This window comes from Pleurodeles waltl, chromosome 8 (assembly GCF_031143425.1).
Source record: "Pleurodeles waltl isolate 20211129_DDA chromosome 8, aPleWal1.hap1.20221129, whole genome shotgun sequence".
Taxonomy (NCBI): Eukaryota; Metazoa; Chordata; class Amphibia; order Caudata; family Salamandridae; genus Pleurodeles; species Pleurodeles waltl.
In genome coordinates, this window is record NC_090447.1 from 643356605 (window position 1) to 643370952 (window position 14348).

Below are 14348 nucleotides of genomic sequence, written 5' to 3' on the forward strand. Positions count from 1 at the left end.
AAAACACACTGACAATCAGGCCAAAAATGGGGGTAACCATGCTAGAAAGAGTCTACTTTCTCACACTGTCCTTACCAATATTCCACTTTCCAACATTTTTGGTAGTAGCAGTGGGTACCGGTACTTATGTTTAAGATCACTACAGTTTTAAGTGAAATAAGTAAAAAATCCTCTAAATTGACCTAGAGTAAAAGTATTTTTGATTTTCAAATTTGGACTAATTTGTTTAATTTCTTCATTTTTGATTTTTCTAAATTGTTTTGATCAATAGGTGCCAAAGTTTTTTTTCAGTGACACAAAACGTAAGGGAGACCATGGAGTTTAATCTGGCTAACCTACCCACACTTACTGCAGCTGAGCTTAGGGTGTTGTGCAGAAAAAGGGGATTATCTTCTGCTAACACCCTTAGAAAGGCTGTGATTGTCAAGTCCCTTGAAGCTTTGGTAGTGCAGAAGGAGGCAGAGAAAGCTTCAGAGGTAGGAAGGGAGAGGGAAGATGTCCTCTCCAACCTCCAGGAGGAGGATGATTATTTCCTCACTGTAATCTCAGCAGCTAGGGCCCAAACCAGAACTAGTGGGAGGGTCGGGTCTGTACCATCAGACTAAGAAGAATCAGATTTGGGCCTCAAGGAAAGGGAACTTGAGTCCCAGGTAGCCCTCATAGCTTTGGAGGCAGAGAAGTTGGTCCTAGAGAAGGAGAAGTGGAAAAGGATTGAACAGAGATGTTGGCAGTGAGAGAAGTTGATGTGTCCATGGGTGGGGGTGGCTTGTCCCAGACTACCAACGGGGGTGGTTCCTGCTTATGTAGATGGGATAATATAGATAAATGGCTGGGGGCATTTGAGAGGGCCCTGCAGACAAAGAAAGCTAAGCATCAATACTGGTGTCGACTGCTATGGGAGTTGGTCCCCAACTCTGGGAGGGATAGGCTTCTAACCTTAAGTGGGGAGGAGGCAGATTCATACTGTAGTATGAAGACATGCTTAACCAAGAAGTTTGGTCTGACCCCAGAGCAGTACAGGATGAAGTTCAGGGACACCCAGAAGGTCAATACCCAGTCTTGAGTTGACTTTGTAGACACCTCACTTATGGCACTAGAGGGCTTGATAAATGGTAACAAAGTAAGTACTTATGAGGTATTATACAATCTGATCATGAGAGAAAATCTTGACCAATTGTATCCAAGAGACGTTACGCCAGCATCTGGTGGACTCTAAGCTGATCAACCCCAGAGAGCTGGGGGAGGCAGCTGATGAGTAGTTGAGAACCAGGGTGCTTGTCAAGCCCCAGGGGGAAGACTCCAAGAAAGAGTGGTCAGGTCCCCAAAAAGCGAAGGAGGGAGGTTGGTAGCCCACCACAGAGACTCCCTTTGTAACCCAGAACCCTAAGAAGGAAGTGAGTAAATCACATTCCCACTCTGACAAGCAGAGGCAGGGACACCCAGGGATGAAAAAGCTCTTGGACAGTAAGGCTTGCTTTGACTGTTTGCAGGCAGGTCTCTTCAGAGGAGATGCAGCCTGTCCAAGGAAGATGGTTAGCACTGGGCTGTCCAGTGTAGCCATGGAGGAGAACTCCTCAGATGATTAGGTCCTCATGGCATTGGGCTGGGAGTCAAGACCAGATGGTAAGCTGGTGATCCCTGAGGGGGGAGTAGGCACTTTCACCCCATTCAGTTGAATGGGATCCCTACCACTGGCCTGAGAGACACCTGTGCCAATCACACCATAGTGAGTGACCGGTTGGTGACCCCAGACATGTATGTCCCAGGGGAGACAAGGAGAGTCAGGATAGTCACAGGTGAGGTCATCTCCAAACCAGTAGCCATAGTCCCCCTAGAGAGGAGGGTATCCTTGACTGGTTTAGGATGGTAGTCAGTGCTGACCTCCCCCTGGATTTTATCCTGTACAATGACCTCCCAGAGGTGAGTCTGGTCCCAGATGGGACAGTCGCCCAGGGAGCCATCCAACCCAAAGTCCTGGGGAGCAAGTCCCTACAGGTAGGAGACAGGGGTCCCCAAGAGAAGGGAAGAAGAAAAGGAAGGGTAGACCACTCTTAAAGAGAGCTCCAGGGAGCCAAAGGCCTTCTGCCCCAGTGGAGGGGGAGCCCAGAGTTGGCACTGGTGAGGCCTCACCTGACTCCAAGGAAGTCCTGAGTAGTCAGGCAGCTGTCCAGATGCAGGGTGTTGCCCCTGCACTGACAGAAGGAAGAGTGGAAGGATGGTGTCTGCTACAAGATGTGGTAGCCCCCCTCTCTAGACAGCAAGAGGGGTGGGAGCACCCCACAGTTGACCCTAAAGCAGCTCATCCACCTGTCAGTGGAGAGCTTAGAGTGTTGTTCTGGGTGCTGCCAGCTGCCAGTAGACTCTGCTGGGTGCTTGCCTTCATGTCAGCACTGCACTTGGCCTGGGAGGCAGACCACAGGGCCAAAAGCAAAGTAGGTCCCCTGACCTTGTTGGTCATGGTGGGGTTGCTCAAGTGTGGGGTGACTTATTTGGGTAAGCTAGGTATTGCCCTAGCAAAGTTAGGGATGGGAAGGTGGGCAACTCACTACCCAAGTTGACAGAGAAAGAGGAGGAAGACCCCCCTAGAGGGAAGTTTCATTTTAAGATGGGTCCTTTTACTGTTTGGATGGGTTCACTACCCAGAGGGAGTGACCATGACATGAGGATGTAAGGCCATGCAAAGGGATAGCCAGCCTTCTTCACTATCTTCTTCACCTGACAAGCCAGGAAGACTCTCCCAGGGTTGGGCTGAATCTCCTGGGTGTGTGGGCTGGGGGGTTGGGGGGTTGTGTGAGAAAACAGGGCTGATTGCAGAGGCCCCTAACTTTTTGTCCCCATTTTTCCCTTTTTGCTGGTGTTTTCCTGACTTTGATGGTGCCCTGGGTAATGCTAACCAGTCCCAGAGCCTGTGCTCTGTATAAAATAAGTATGCAAATTAGGCAAATTAAAACTGGCTATGTCAACCTACCTATAAGTCCCTAGTATATGGAGGACATGTAGATTTAAGGACCCCAGAATAGGTAGTGCACCCATAGGTGCACTGCTGAGGTGCCTAGAGTCATTTTAAAGGCAGGCCTGCCTTGATAGTTGCTTTTAAATTAAAGTTAAATGGAAAATCAGCTTTGGAATTAAAAGTACTTCCAAAGTCTTAAACTACCTTATTTTCACTTATAAGTCATCCCTAAGGTGCAACCTGTGTGCTCCTTGGGTTGGGTGCCATGTAACTATAAGCAGGGACATTGTAAAAATAGTTTTAAAAGCCCTGGTGAGGTAAAACAGAAAAAAATGTTTTTCCCTCACTGTAGTAAATGGCCTCCATAGGCTAAAATGGGGAGACTTTATTTGAATTAAAAAGTCCCCTTAAGTGTCAGATACCTCGAGTTTGGTATCAAATAAATTGTTATAATAAATCCCACAATTTTCAATTGTTGGATTTAATATAACTAGTTCAGGTAAAGAGTTTTAAACTCTACATAAATAAATTGCCAACTTCACTCTGTAGTACCCTTCTCTGATTGGCCAGCCTCTGGCAGCCTGGCCAGGCTGCCTTAATGAGGTGTGAAGTGGCTGGGCTGAATACAAAGGATGTGCCTGGGAGAAGAGAACTACCTTAGCAGAAGGGGATGCAGGAAGGGGGAGGGCTGCCAAACTGGTCTTCAAAGACAGGGAAGGACATTTGGAGCAACCCAACACCTTCCTCACATCCTGCAACACCAGACAATTAGGTGCCCTCTTGAATAGATTAGGAGATGGCAGGAGAGGGGAGTGTTTAGAATGTTTGGATACACCAGTGGGCGGGCTCAGCCAGATGTAACCTCCAAAAATCAGTATCAGCCATGATAGATTTTTGAAGAATGTTGCTCCCTGGGACTGATTTTTGCCACACTTCCCAGGAAGTGGTCATCACAGGGGGAAGGACCCTGCATCTGATTAGAGAACCAGGACCCCCCTGTTTTTCACCCAGGAGCAAGGATCCATAAGGCAGAGCTGCACCCACACCTCAGATCCCTATCAGATCCCTACAAGGAAGAACATCAGGAGAAGGACTGCCCTGTTGGACCCATGACCTGCACTTGGACACTGCACTCTGAAGGACTGCACCAGCTGCACACTTGGGCTTTGCCACAAGAAGGACTTTGCCTGGCTTCAACAGGTTCAAGGAGGGACTCCCTGTTTGCAACATGTGATAAATAGCTAACCAGAGTCCCCTGCATCAAATCCTGAAGAAACTGACCAGCTGACCACTGTCCAGTGGTCATTTTGGAGTGTGAGCCAGTTGCATTCAACCCAGAGCTTCTGCAACCTTGGGGTGAACTGTGGACTCCTAAAGGACCTTAAAAGACCTTCTGGAAGAAGATCCAGAAGTTTGGAGAAGATTGGAGAACTTTTTGGAAAAGCCTTCATAAAGGGACCAACCCGCCGTGGCAACTCTAGCTGGCTTGCCTCAACCACGACCTGACCTGACTTGCAGGTTCATCCAGCTGAAGAAAATCTCTGAAAAATTGACTAAGTGAGAATGTAGAAAGTTGACCGGGACCTCCAGAGCAGCGTACCTGAAGAGGTCTCCAGGGACGTTAGATCAAGATTCAGGTTCAGCCCGGTAGAAGTATTTTCATCTTGAAAAATCATCTAAGTCTGAATGGAGAAATCTTTACCAAGGGCTTCCGAGACAACTGTCCAAGGAAGGGCTCTAGGGAGGTCGGATCGGAATAGCAACTTCATCCCGCTGAAGAAAATCTTCAAGAAAACAACTAAGGGGGTCATTCCGACCCCGACGGGTGGCGGGCGCCGCCCGCCTGGCGGGAACCGCCACTTGGCCGCTCCGCGGTCAAAAGACCGCAGAGGCCATTCTGACTTTCCCGCTGGGACGGCGGGCGCCCGCCAAGGGAGCGCCCGCCGGCCCAGCGGGAAAGGCCCTGCAACACAGAAGCCGGCTCTGAATGGAGCCGGCGGTGTTGCAGGGGTGCGACGGGTGCAGTTGCACCCGTCGCGATTTTCACTGTCTGCTATGCAGACAGAGAAAATCATGCTGGGGCCCTGTTAGGGGGCCCCTGCACTGCCCATGCCAGTGGCATGGGCAGTGCAGGGGCCCCCAGGGGCCCCACGACACCCGTTCCCGCCATCCTGTTCCTGGCGGTAAAAACCACCAGAAACAGGCTGGCGGGAAGGGGGTCGGAATCCCCATGGCGGCTCTGCTTGCAGCGCCGCCATGGAGGTTCAGCCCAGCCAGGGGGCCGGATCCCCTTTTCTGACCGCGGCTTTACCGCCGTTGTCAGAATGGGCAGGAAAGCACCGCCAGCCTTTTGGTGGTGCTTTCCGTCGTTCACGGCCCTGGCGGGTTTTACCGCCAGGGTCGGAATGACCCCCCAAGTCCGAATTTAAACTTTTGACCAACGCGTCCTGCTTGCTTTAGCCAAGCAGGGCTCCATCATGGTCGGCCTTAAACTTTGACTTTGCCCTGGTCGAGCCACGACCAGATGACCATCTTCACGCTATTCGTTTCTATGCACTAAAAGACACTAAGGGGGATATTACAACTTTGGAGGAGGTGTTAATCCGTCCTAAAAGTGACGGTAAAGTGACGGATATACCACCAGCCGTATTATGAGTCCATTATATCCTATGGAACTCGTAATACGGCTGGTGGTATATCCGTCACATTTGGGACGGATTAACACCTCCTCCAAAGTTGTAATAACCCCCTAAATCTTTAAAAATTCATATCTCTGGTTCCCCTTATCTGATTTTATTCGTTTTGGTGTCATTTTAAAGATAAATATATGTTTATAAAATGGTATTGGAGTTTTATTGTGTTTTGTGTTTTACTTATTTATTGTTTTGTGGTTTTTTAAATGCTTTACACACTTGTCTCCTAAGTTAAGTCTTGTCGCTCATTGCCAAGCTACCAAGGGTTTAGCTGGGTTTATTTTATTGAGACCTAACTGGACCTAAGTGGATGTTAGTGGCCTATTGCTAAGTGTAGGTACTTACCTGACCTTATCAATAATCCACTTTCCAACAATACACAAACATCGCAAAAGTCATCCTGACCCAGAAATGTGTTCAGCATACAGGCAGAGGCACAGAATGGTGAACCAAACAAATGCCCACTTTCTAAAAGTGGCATTTTTTTATTCACCTGCAATTCAAAAACCAACTTCACCACAAGATGTATTTTTAAATTTTGAGTTCAGAGACACAGAACTCCATATTTCTCTCTGCTCCCAATGGGAAATTACACTTAAAAGATATTTCAAGGCAATAGGAGACATAGGCCTTCATTACAATGCTGGCGGTAAATCCAGCTATCCGCCGTGCTGAAGACCGCCAACATACCGTTGTGGCGGCGGAATTCCACTACAGGTATTATGACCCACATCTCGGAATCTGACACAATACAGACACCCACACAAGTCCGCCACACCAAAGGTCAGTGTTAAACTGGCGATACCAAAACCCACACTGTCACGCCAACAGGAATACGCCCACAGTATCATGACCCACGAATCAACGCCGCGGTCATTCAACCGCGGTAATCCATTGGCGGTACACAACGCCGCGCCCAAAATACACACACACTTACAAAACACAACTACATTGGAGAATTCGAAATAGACACACCTGATACACATACACACACCACACCCACACACTCATACCACTATGAAACACACACCCGCATTACCGACAAACACTTACAACATAAAATTTGTAAGAAGGCCAGAGAGAGAGATTAGCAAACACAACACCAGCATCCACAGACACACAACACAATCACTTATACAACATCCACATATCTCAAACAACACACACCAACACACCCTCCCACACATCACAACAGACAGCACCTCACACATCACCCACATCACATCATGGCACCTCAAAGACACCCCAGGTTTTCAGAGGAGGGGCTCAGGGTCATGGTGGAGGAAATCATCCGGGTAGAGCCACAGCTTTTCGGATCACAGGTGCAGCACACCTCCATTGCAAGGAAGATGGAGCTATGGCAGAGAATCGTCGACAGGGTCAACGCAGTGGGACAGCATCCAAGAACACGGGATGACATCAGGAAGAGGTGGAACGACATATGGGGAAAGGTGCGTTCCGTGGTTTCAAGACACCAGATTGCTGTACAGAGGACTGGCGGTGGACCCCCACCTCCTCCCCCACAACTAACAACATGGGAGGAACAAGTCTTGGCAATACTGCATCCTGAGGGCCTCGCAGGAGTAGCGGGAGGACTGGTAAGTCAAATCTTTACTACCATGTCCCCCACACCCCACCTGCATGACATCACATACCCCCACCCTTACCCTCACTCCCATCACTCCATCATCTCACATATGTCCGAATATCACAACCCACACATCTCAATACCAAGGCCCTGCATGCAACACCTATGCATGGACCACCGTCACCAAAGCATGTCCAGTACAGATATCCACAGACCCCAAACCAACTATCACAAAAGGGCAAACACAATGATGCAAGCACAGGAGTAGAGGGTACCTCACCCACTGCACAAGATGGCACACACAGATACTAAAACTATGCATTTACACCCCAACAGGACCCATACCCAACGTCACCGGACAGGAGGTGCCAGACATATCCAGTCCCCCAACAGAAGAGGCCCACAGTGATGACAGCAGCTCTGCACGCCTGGATCAAGATGACCAGCCCGGCCCATCAGAGTCTCGGGACAGTCGGTTCCCCTGACACAGTCCCAAACCACCACTGAACCTCCCCCCTCAGGAAACACCACCACAGCACCCACCCAGTGGGTCCATCCCTCTGTACCCAGTACATGTCAATCAGCAATGTGTCCACCACTACAGGGAACCCAGGCAAACCCACCAACCCACGAAAATTAGGGACCTGGGGTCAGTGGCAGTGGGCACACGGTTCAGGGGACACAGGCACAGGGAAGCTGGGAGGACTTCTGTGCGACAGGGGGAGGACCTGCCCAGGGAACCGACACTCCACGAGGTACTCTCCAACATCATGGGAGCTTACCACCATTCCCAGGAGACCATGGGCACGCTGCTGGCCAAGTTTCAGGAGACCCAGCGGCTGCAGGCGGAACACTACCTGGGGATCAGGGAGGACTTGAAATCCATTAACACCACCCTGGTCTCCATTGCAGGTGGGCTGGCAGACCTTGTCAACAACATGAGGGAAACAGTGGCACACCAACGGGCCCCTGGCACTAGCCTGGACAATGAACAGCCCCTCCACCTCCGCCGGCCCTAGTGGACAGGAGGCACCACCACAGGACCAACAGGGCACCAGCACCCCACCCCTGCAGAAGGAGAACCACCCCGCAAACGGTCCCTGAGATCCAGGAACAAAACAGAGAACATTGCCAAAATCCCGCCAGGAAATAAAACCCTCCTGAATGTCACCCTTCTGTCCTACTTTGTAACCCTGTCCACCTTAAACTGCCATTGCTCCCCTTCCTATGCCCCATTGGGCAATGCACCTGTGAGACAAAGAGACTGGACTCTGCCATGGACATTCCTCCACCATCACCCCAGCCCATTTCACCCCCCCCCTTCACTTATTAGCACAGAGATAAACACCCTTGAATCACCAAAAAATCTGGAGTCAGTCTGTGCTTTCACAAATGTGTAATTGCAAAATCTCTGTAATATAGCAATGTCAATGTACTTGTTCACATACCAATGTTACACAGCTGTAGGCCAGGAGCAAACATATCAGAGGGCACAAATTGGGACCCAGATCTGTGAAATGGAAAGCCAAAGTGACAAGTCAGGGTCCATACACAGAGGTAAAAGGGCAGACTTATGCTAGGTCCTACAATAGTATGAGATGTGGGAAGCAGTTCCATCTTCTTACCTGTGTCTCACTGGAAGTATTCCATGATGATGTTGTTTCAGTTGTCTACATCTTCTTCTTCTGCTGCCTCCTCTTCTTCACTGTCCACAGGCTCCCCAGCTGCCACAAGACCACCATCATGCCCTTCCTCCTACAGAAAAGGCACCTGGCGTCGCAAAGCCAGGTTGTGCAACATACAGAAGGTCACGATGATCTGGCACACCTTCTTTGGTAAGTAGTATAGGGAGCCACCTGTCAGATGGAGGCACCGGAATCTGGCCTTCAGGAGACCAAAGGTGCACTCTATTATCCTCCTAGTTTGCCCATGTGCCTCATTGTAGCGTTCCTCCGCCCTTGTCCTGGGATTCCTCGCTGGAGTCAGTAGCCATGACAGGTTGGAGTAACCAGAGTCACCTGCAAATATCGAGGGACAACTGTTAAACATACTCCAAACATTAGTGAATATCCCATACCCAGACAGCAAATGAAACTGTGTGGGGACTTTAGGCTCACCTTTCAGCCACACACGGTGCCTCTGGAGTTGCCCCATCACATAAGGGATGCTGCTATTCCTCAAAATGCAAGTGTCATGCACTGAGCCAGGATACTTGACATTCACATGGGAGATGTACTCGTCTGCCAAACACACCATCTGCACATTCATAGAATGGTAGCTTTTCCGGTTTCTGTACACCTGTTCATTCCTGCGGGGGGGACAATTGCCACATGTGTACCATCAATGGCACCAATGATGTTGGGGATATGTCCCAGGGCATAGAAGTCACCTTTCACTGTGGGAAAATCCTCCACTTGAGGTAAAACGATGTAGCTGCACATGTGATTCAGCAGGGCAGACAACACTCTGGACAACACATTAGAGAACATGGCCACTGTTGTTTGAAAAGACCCACTGGGCAGGAAATGGAGTACAGACAGGACCTGCACTAGAGGGGGTATTCCTGTGGGATGGCGGATAGCTGACATCAGGTAAGGCTCCAACTAGGCACACAGTTCCTGGATTGTTGCACGATCAATTCTGTAAGTGAAAATTATGGGGGTCATTTTGACCTCGGCGGTCTTTTTGTAAGACCGCCAAGGGACCGCCGTGCGGAAGACTGCCAGTGGTGGCGATTTCCGCTCGGCCTATTATGACCGTTGGCAGCTCTCCGTCCTTTTTCGGACGGAGAGCCGCCAACAGCCATACTGGCGGGAGGTGGGGAAGTGGAGGTTGCTCCACCTCCACCGCCACGCCAACAGAACACCGCCCAGCGAATCACGTCTTGTGATTCGCTGTGGCGGTGTTCTGTCGGCGGTGTGGTGTCGGCGGAGCTGCCCCCATGGCTCCAGTCCCCTCCCGGAGGATCGTCGGACCAGGTAAGTCGATCGTCCGTGAAGGGAGGGGGGTGGGGGTTTGGGTGTTGTGTGCATGCATGGGGGTGTGCATATGTGTATATGAAGGGGGGTGTGAGTGCGTGTATGCTTGCAGGGGTGTTGTGTGTATGGGAATGAGTGCGTGTATGTCTGTGGGTATGTCAGTATGGATGTGTGTGTGAATGTTTGAATGTGGGTGTGCTTGTCTGCCTGTGTGTGTGTATGTAGGCATGTATGTTGGCGTGTGTGCGTGTGAGTGTGTAGGTGGTGCCTGCGTGCGTGTCGTGTGGGAATGGGTGTTGTGATGTTGGGGGTCGGGGGGAAGGGGGCCCCTGCCACCTTTGGGGGGTGGCAGGGGTGGTGGGTAGGGGAGAGAGTCGGGTTGGGGGTGGAGGGTGGGGAGACCCCTATCAGTGCCAGGGAAGGAATTCCCTGGCACTGATAGTGCTTACCGCCATGGATTTCATGGCGGTTCAAACCGCAGAAAATCCACAGCGGTAAGCCGGGTCAAAATACCGCTGGCGGTATAGTGATGGCCGCCGGGCTGGAGACCCAGGTCTCCAGCCCGGTGGTCGTCTCCGCCCTGGCGGGCGGAACGGAGAACCAGCGGATGACCATGGTGGTAACCGCCATGGTCATAATTCCATGAGGGGAGACTGCCAGCCTGTTGGCGGTCTTACCGCCGGTTCTCCGCCTTCCGCCAGGGTCGTAATGACCCCCTATGTGTCTGTCTTCCATTGTCGACAGGTCCACCAGGGGTCTGTACACCGGAGGATGCCGCCATCTCATCACCTGCCCCAGCGGACGTGCCCTATGGAGGAGAACGGCGAGCAGAGAGTCACACAACACTTAGGTATCACAAGGCTGTTTAGCAAAAACGTTAACTTTTCTCTATGTGTCTTTGTCCGTCCGTATTCCTGGGCTAAATAGATGTGACGCAGTTATTTGGCCTGCTATATGGCCCCCTAAAATGGCGGCTGCCTGACCTGTAATGTGGGACAAGAGGAAATGAGGTAACTGCGCTGGTGTTGTACACCATCGCGGTAGACGGTCGAAGACCGCGGTGCAATTCAGCATTGGTTATCATTGGGCCCTATGGGTTCCTGGAGCCAATGACGAGGTACGCCGGCGGTGACGGTACGCACCGCTGCGGACGTGACCGCCATTTTCTATCTGTTCACTCACTTGATACCTGACCTTCAACAGGAGAGGACCTACACTGCAAGTGCTGCTGTGACCTATGCCTGGAAGCGACAATGGCTACAGTGTCTGGGGAAAGGGCCCCTGCCTTCACTTCGGATGAGTTGGAGAAACCAATGGATGGGGTCCTCCCCCAGTACACGCAACTGTACAGGCCTCCAGACAAACAGGTGAGTACACTGTGAGCTTGGTGGATGGCACATGATTGTATGGAGTATCGTGGATGGAAGAGGGAGGGGGGACAGGCCAGCATGTGAGGATTGTGTGGCCTCGGTGGGAGGTTTGTGGGCAATTTATGAGAAGAACTGTACTGTAGAGTAACATCCATTCTAACTTCACTTTTCCTGTAGTTCAGCGCCCACCAGAAGAAGGGTATTTGGCATACCATCGCCAAGGGAGTGCGGACCCTGGGGGTCTACCATAGACGGAGCACCCACTGCCACAAAAGATGGGAGGACCTGCGCCGCTGGAGCAAGAAGACGGCGGAGGCCCAGCTGGGGATGGCCTCACAACGTGGAAGGGGTACCTGTCGCACCATGACCCCCCTGATGTACCGGATCCTGGCGGTGGCATATCCTGAGTTGGATGGGCACTTAAGGGCATCACATCAGCCCCAAGGGAGTGAGTACACTCTCATTCAGCTGACTCTGCTCGCTTGACGAGGTGTCTGGGTGGGGGCGGTGGGCTGTGGGTTCCCCTAGGCCAGGGCAGACGCACAAAGGTAGATCCATTGATTTGCAGGCTCATTTCCACTCCAACCCCAAAGGTGGTATTTGCCCTCTACACCTAGTCAGGCTCCCATGGGTTCCAGCTGTGCATGAAATGGGTCTAGACAGAGTCCCCCTTGGGCATGTGCTTTTCCCCTGCACTGTTAGTGCATGGCCTAGTGCATAGGGCTGCTCCCTGTGTGTTGTGTCCGCCAACGGTAGTGGTGTTGCATGCATTGACCATGTGTTTCTTCTGTCTTTCCCCTCCCTTTTTTTGTCACCCTCTTCTTGCGTGCATTAGCATCATCTGGCGGAGGAGCAGTGATACCGGAGCAAGAGAGAGCTGCATCCCACATGGCCCTGGAGGGTGAAGAAACGGAGGCGAGCAGAGCTCCACCACGGGGACAGGAGCATGCTCCAGCGACAGCGACTCCTCCTCTGATGGGAGCACCCTTGTGGTGGCGGGCACCTCTGTGCCCACCGCATCAACAGGTACAGCCAACACCCCCCTACCAGCACCACCCTCCCAGCAGCCCCTCAGCGTGTTTCCCGTGCCCGCTCACCCAGGAGGGTGGGCATCTCCTTCACCCCAGGCACCTCAGGCCCTACCCCAGTCAGCCCTGCTGCCCTCAGTGAGGAGGCTATTGACCTCCTGAGATGCCTCACTGTTGGGCAATCTACCATTTTGAATGCCATCCAGGGTGTTGAGAGGCATTTGCAACAAAGAAATGCATACCTGGAGGGCATTCATTCTGGCCAGGTGGCCCAACAGAGAGCATTTCAGGCTCTGGCCTCAGCACTGATGGCAGCCATTGTCCCTGTGTCCAGCCTCCCCCCTCCAACTTCCTCCACCCAGACACAATCCCCTGTACCTCAGCCTATCCCAAGCACACCATCAGACTAGCATGCACACTCATCAACACACAAGAGTGGACATGGCAAACATAAGCACCACTCATCCCACCGGCACTCACACAAGCACCATCCCCATGCAGAAACACCAACATCCACTGCCTCCATTGTGTCCCCCTCCTCCATGTCCTCCTCCTCCCTCCCTCTCTCGTCTCCACTCACACCTGCATGCACTACATCCTCAGCCACTACCTCCATCACCAGCAACCCATCACCACACACCGCTCATGTGCACTCACCACCCCCACTATCATTCACACATCCCCTGTGTCCTCTCCCAGTGTGTCTGTGAGCCCTCCTCCCAAAGTACACAAATGCAGGCACACACCCACCCAACAGCCATCCACCTCACAACAGCCTCCGGCCCATGCACCTTCACCCAAATTCAGCAAAGGTACACCTCCTACATCCACTACCTCTTCCTCCACTCCCAAACCCCCTCCAGCTTCCCGTCCCAGTGTGTCTAAGAAACTCTTCCTTGCAAACCTTGACCTCTTCCCTACACCCCCCCCTCCTTCCCCTAGGGCGAGGCTGTCCAGGTCCCAGCCCAGCACCTCAGCCACCAAATCCTCAAGCACAGTGGTCCCAGCAACTCCGGTCTCATTGCGGGTGCCACTCATCAGGGCTGCCAGTGTGAAGAAGGTGCCCACATGCCGGAGGGAGAAGCCGCACCAACCAGCAAGCAAGGGCTCCTCCAAGCCAAAAAGGGACAGTGGCAAGGCACCAGCAGTGACATCAAAGGTGGGGAAGGGACACAAGCTGAAAAGCAGGTCAGGACAGGGCACGGTGGCTCCGGATGAGGGACCAAAGTCACCCCTTATCTCAACCACAAGATCAACCTGTACGGCGGTGGACACCGCCACCTGCACAGGCACATGCAGCGCCACCAGTACCGCCACCTGCACGTCTGCTGCCTCAGCAACAGTCCCCAGCATCATCCCCAGTGGGCAGCCATCCGAGGCTGCAGGAGATGTCCTCTGCCACAGACACCGCCGCAAGCCCCGCCACCAGCCCCGCAACGTGTTCAGACAGTACCACCACAGCTGACATGGCAATAATCCCCAGTGGGCAGCCGTCCGAGGCTGCAGGAGACGTCCTGGGCCCTGCCCAGTGTACACAAGGCATGACTCCCAGGACTGTTTGTACCTGCATGCGGCAGGCAAAGTCGCAGCAGGGTGGAGGGTGTCTCTGCCTCCATGGAGAATCATGCTACCTGTTCTCAGGCAATCTCGTGGCACACACACCCAGGTGAGGTAGTGGGACCTGCCACACTGCATGTGAAGCACTCTGGGCACCAAGCCCCCTCCAGAACCAGTGGAG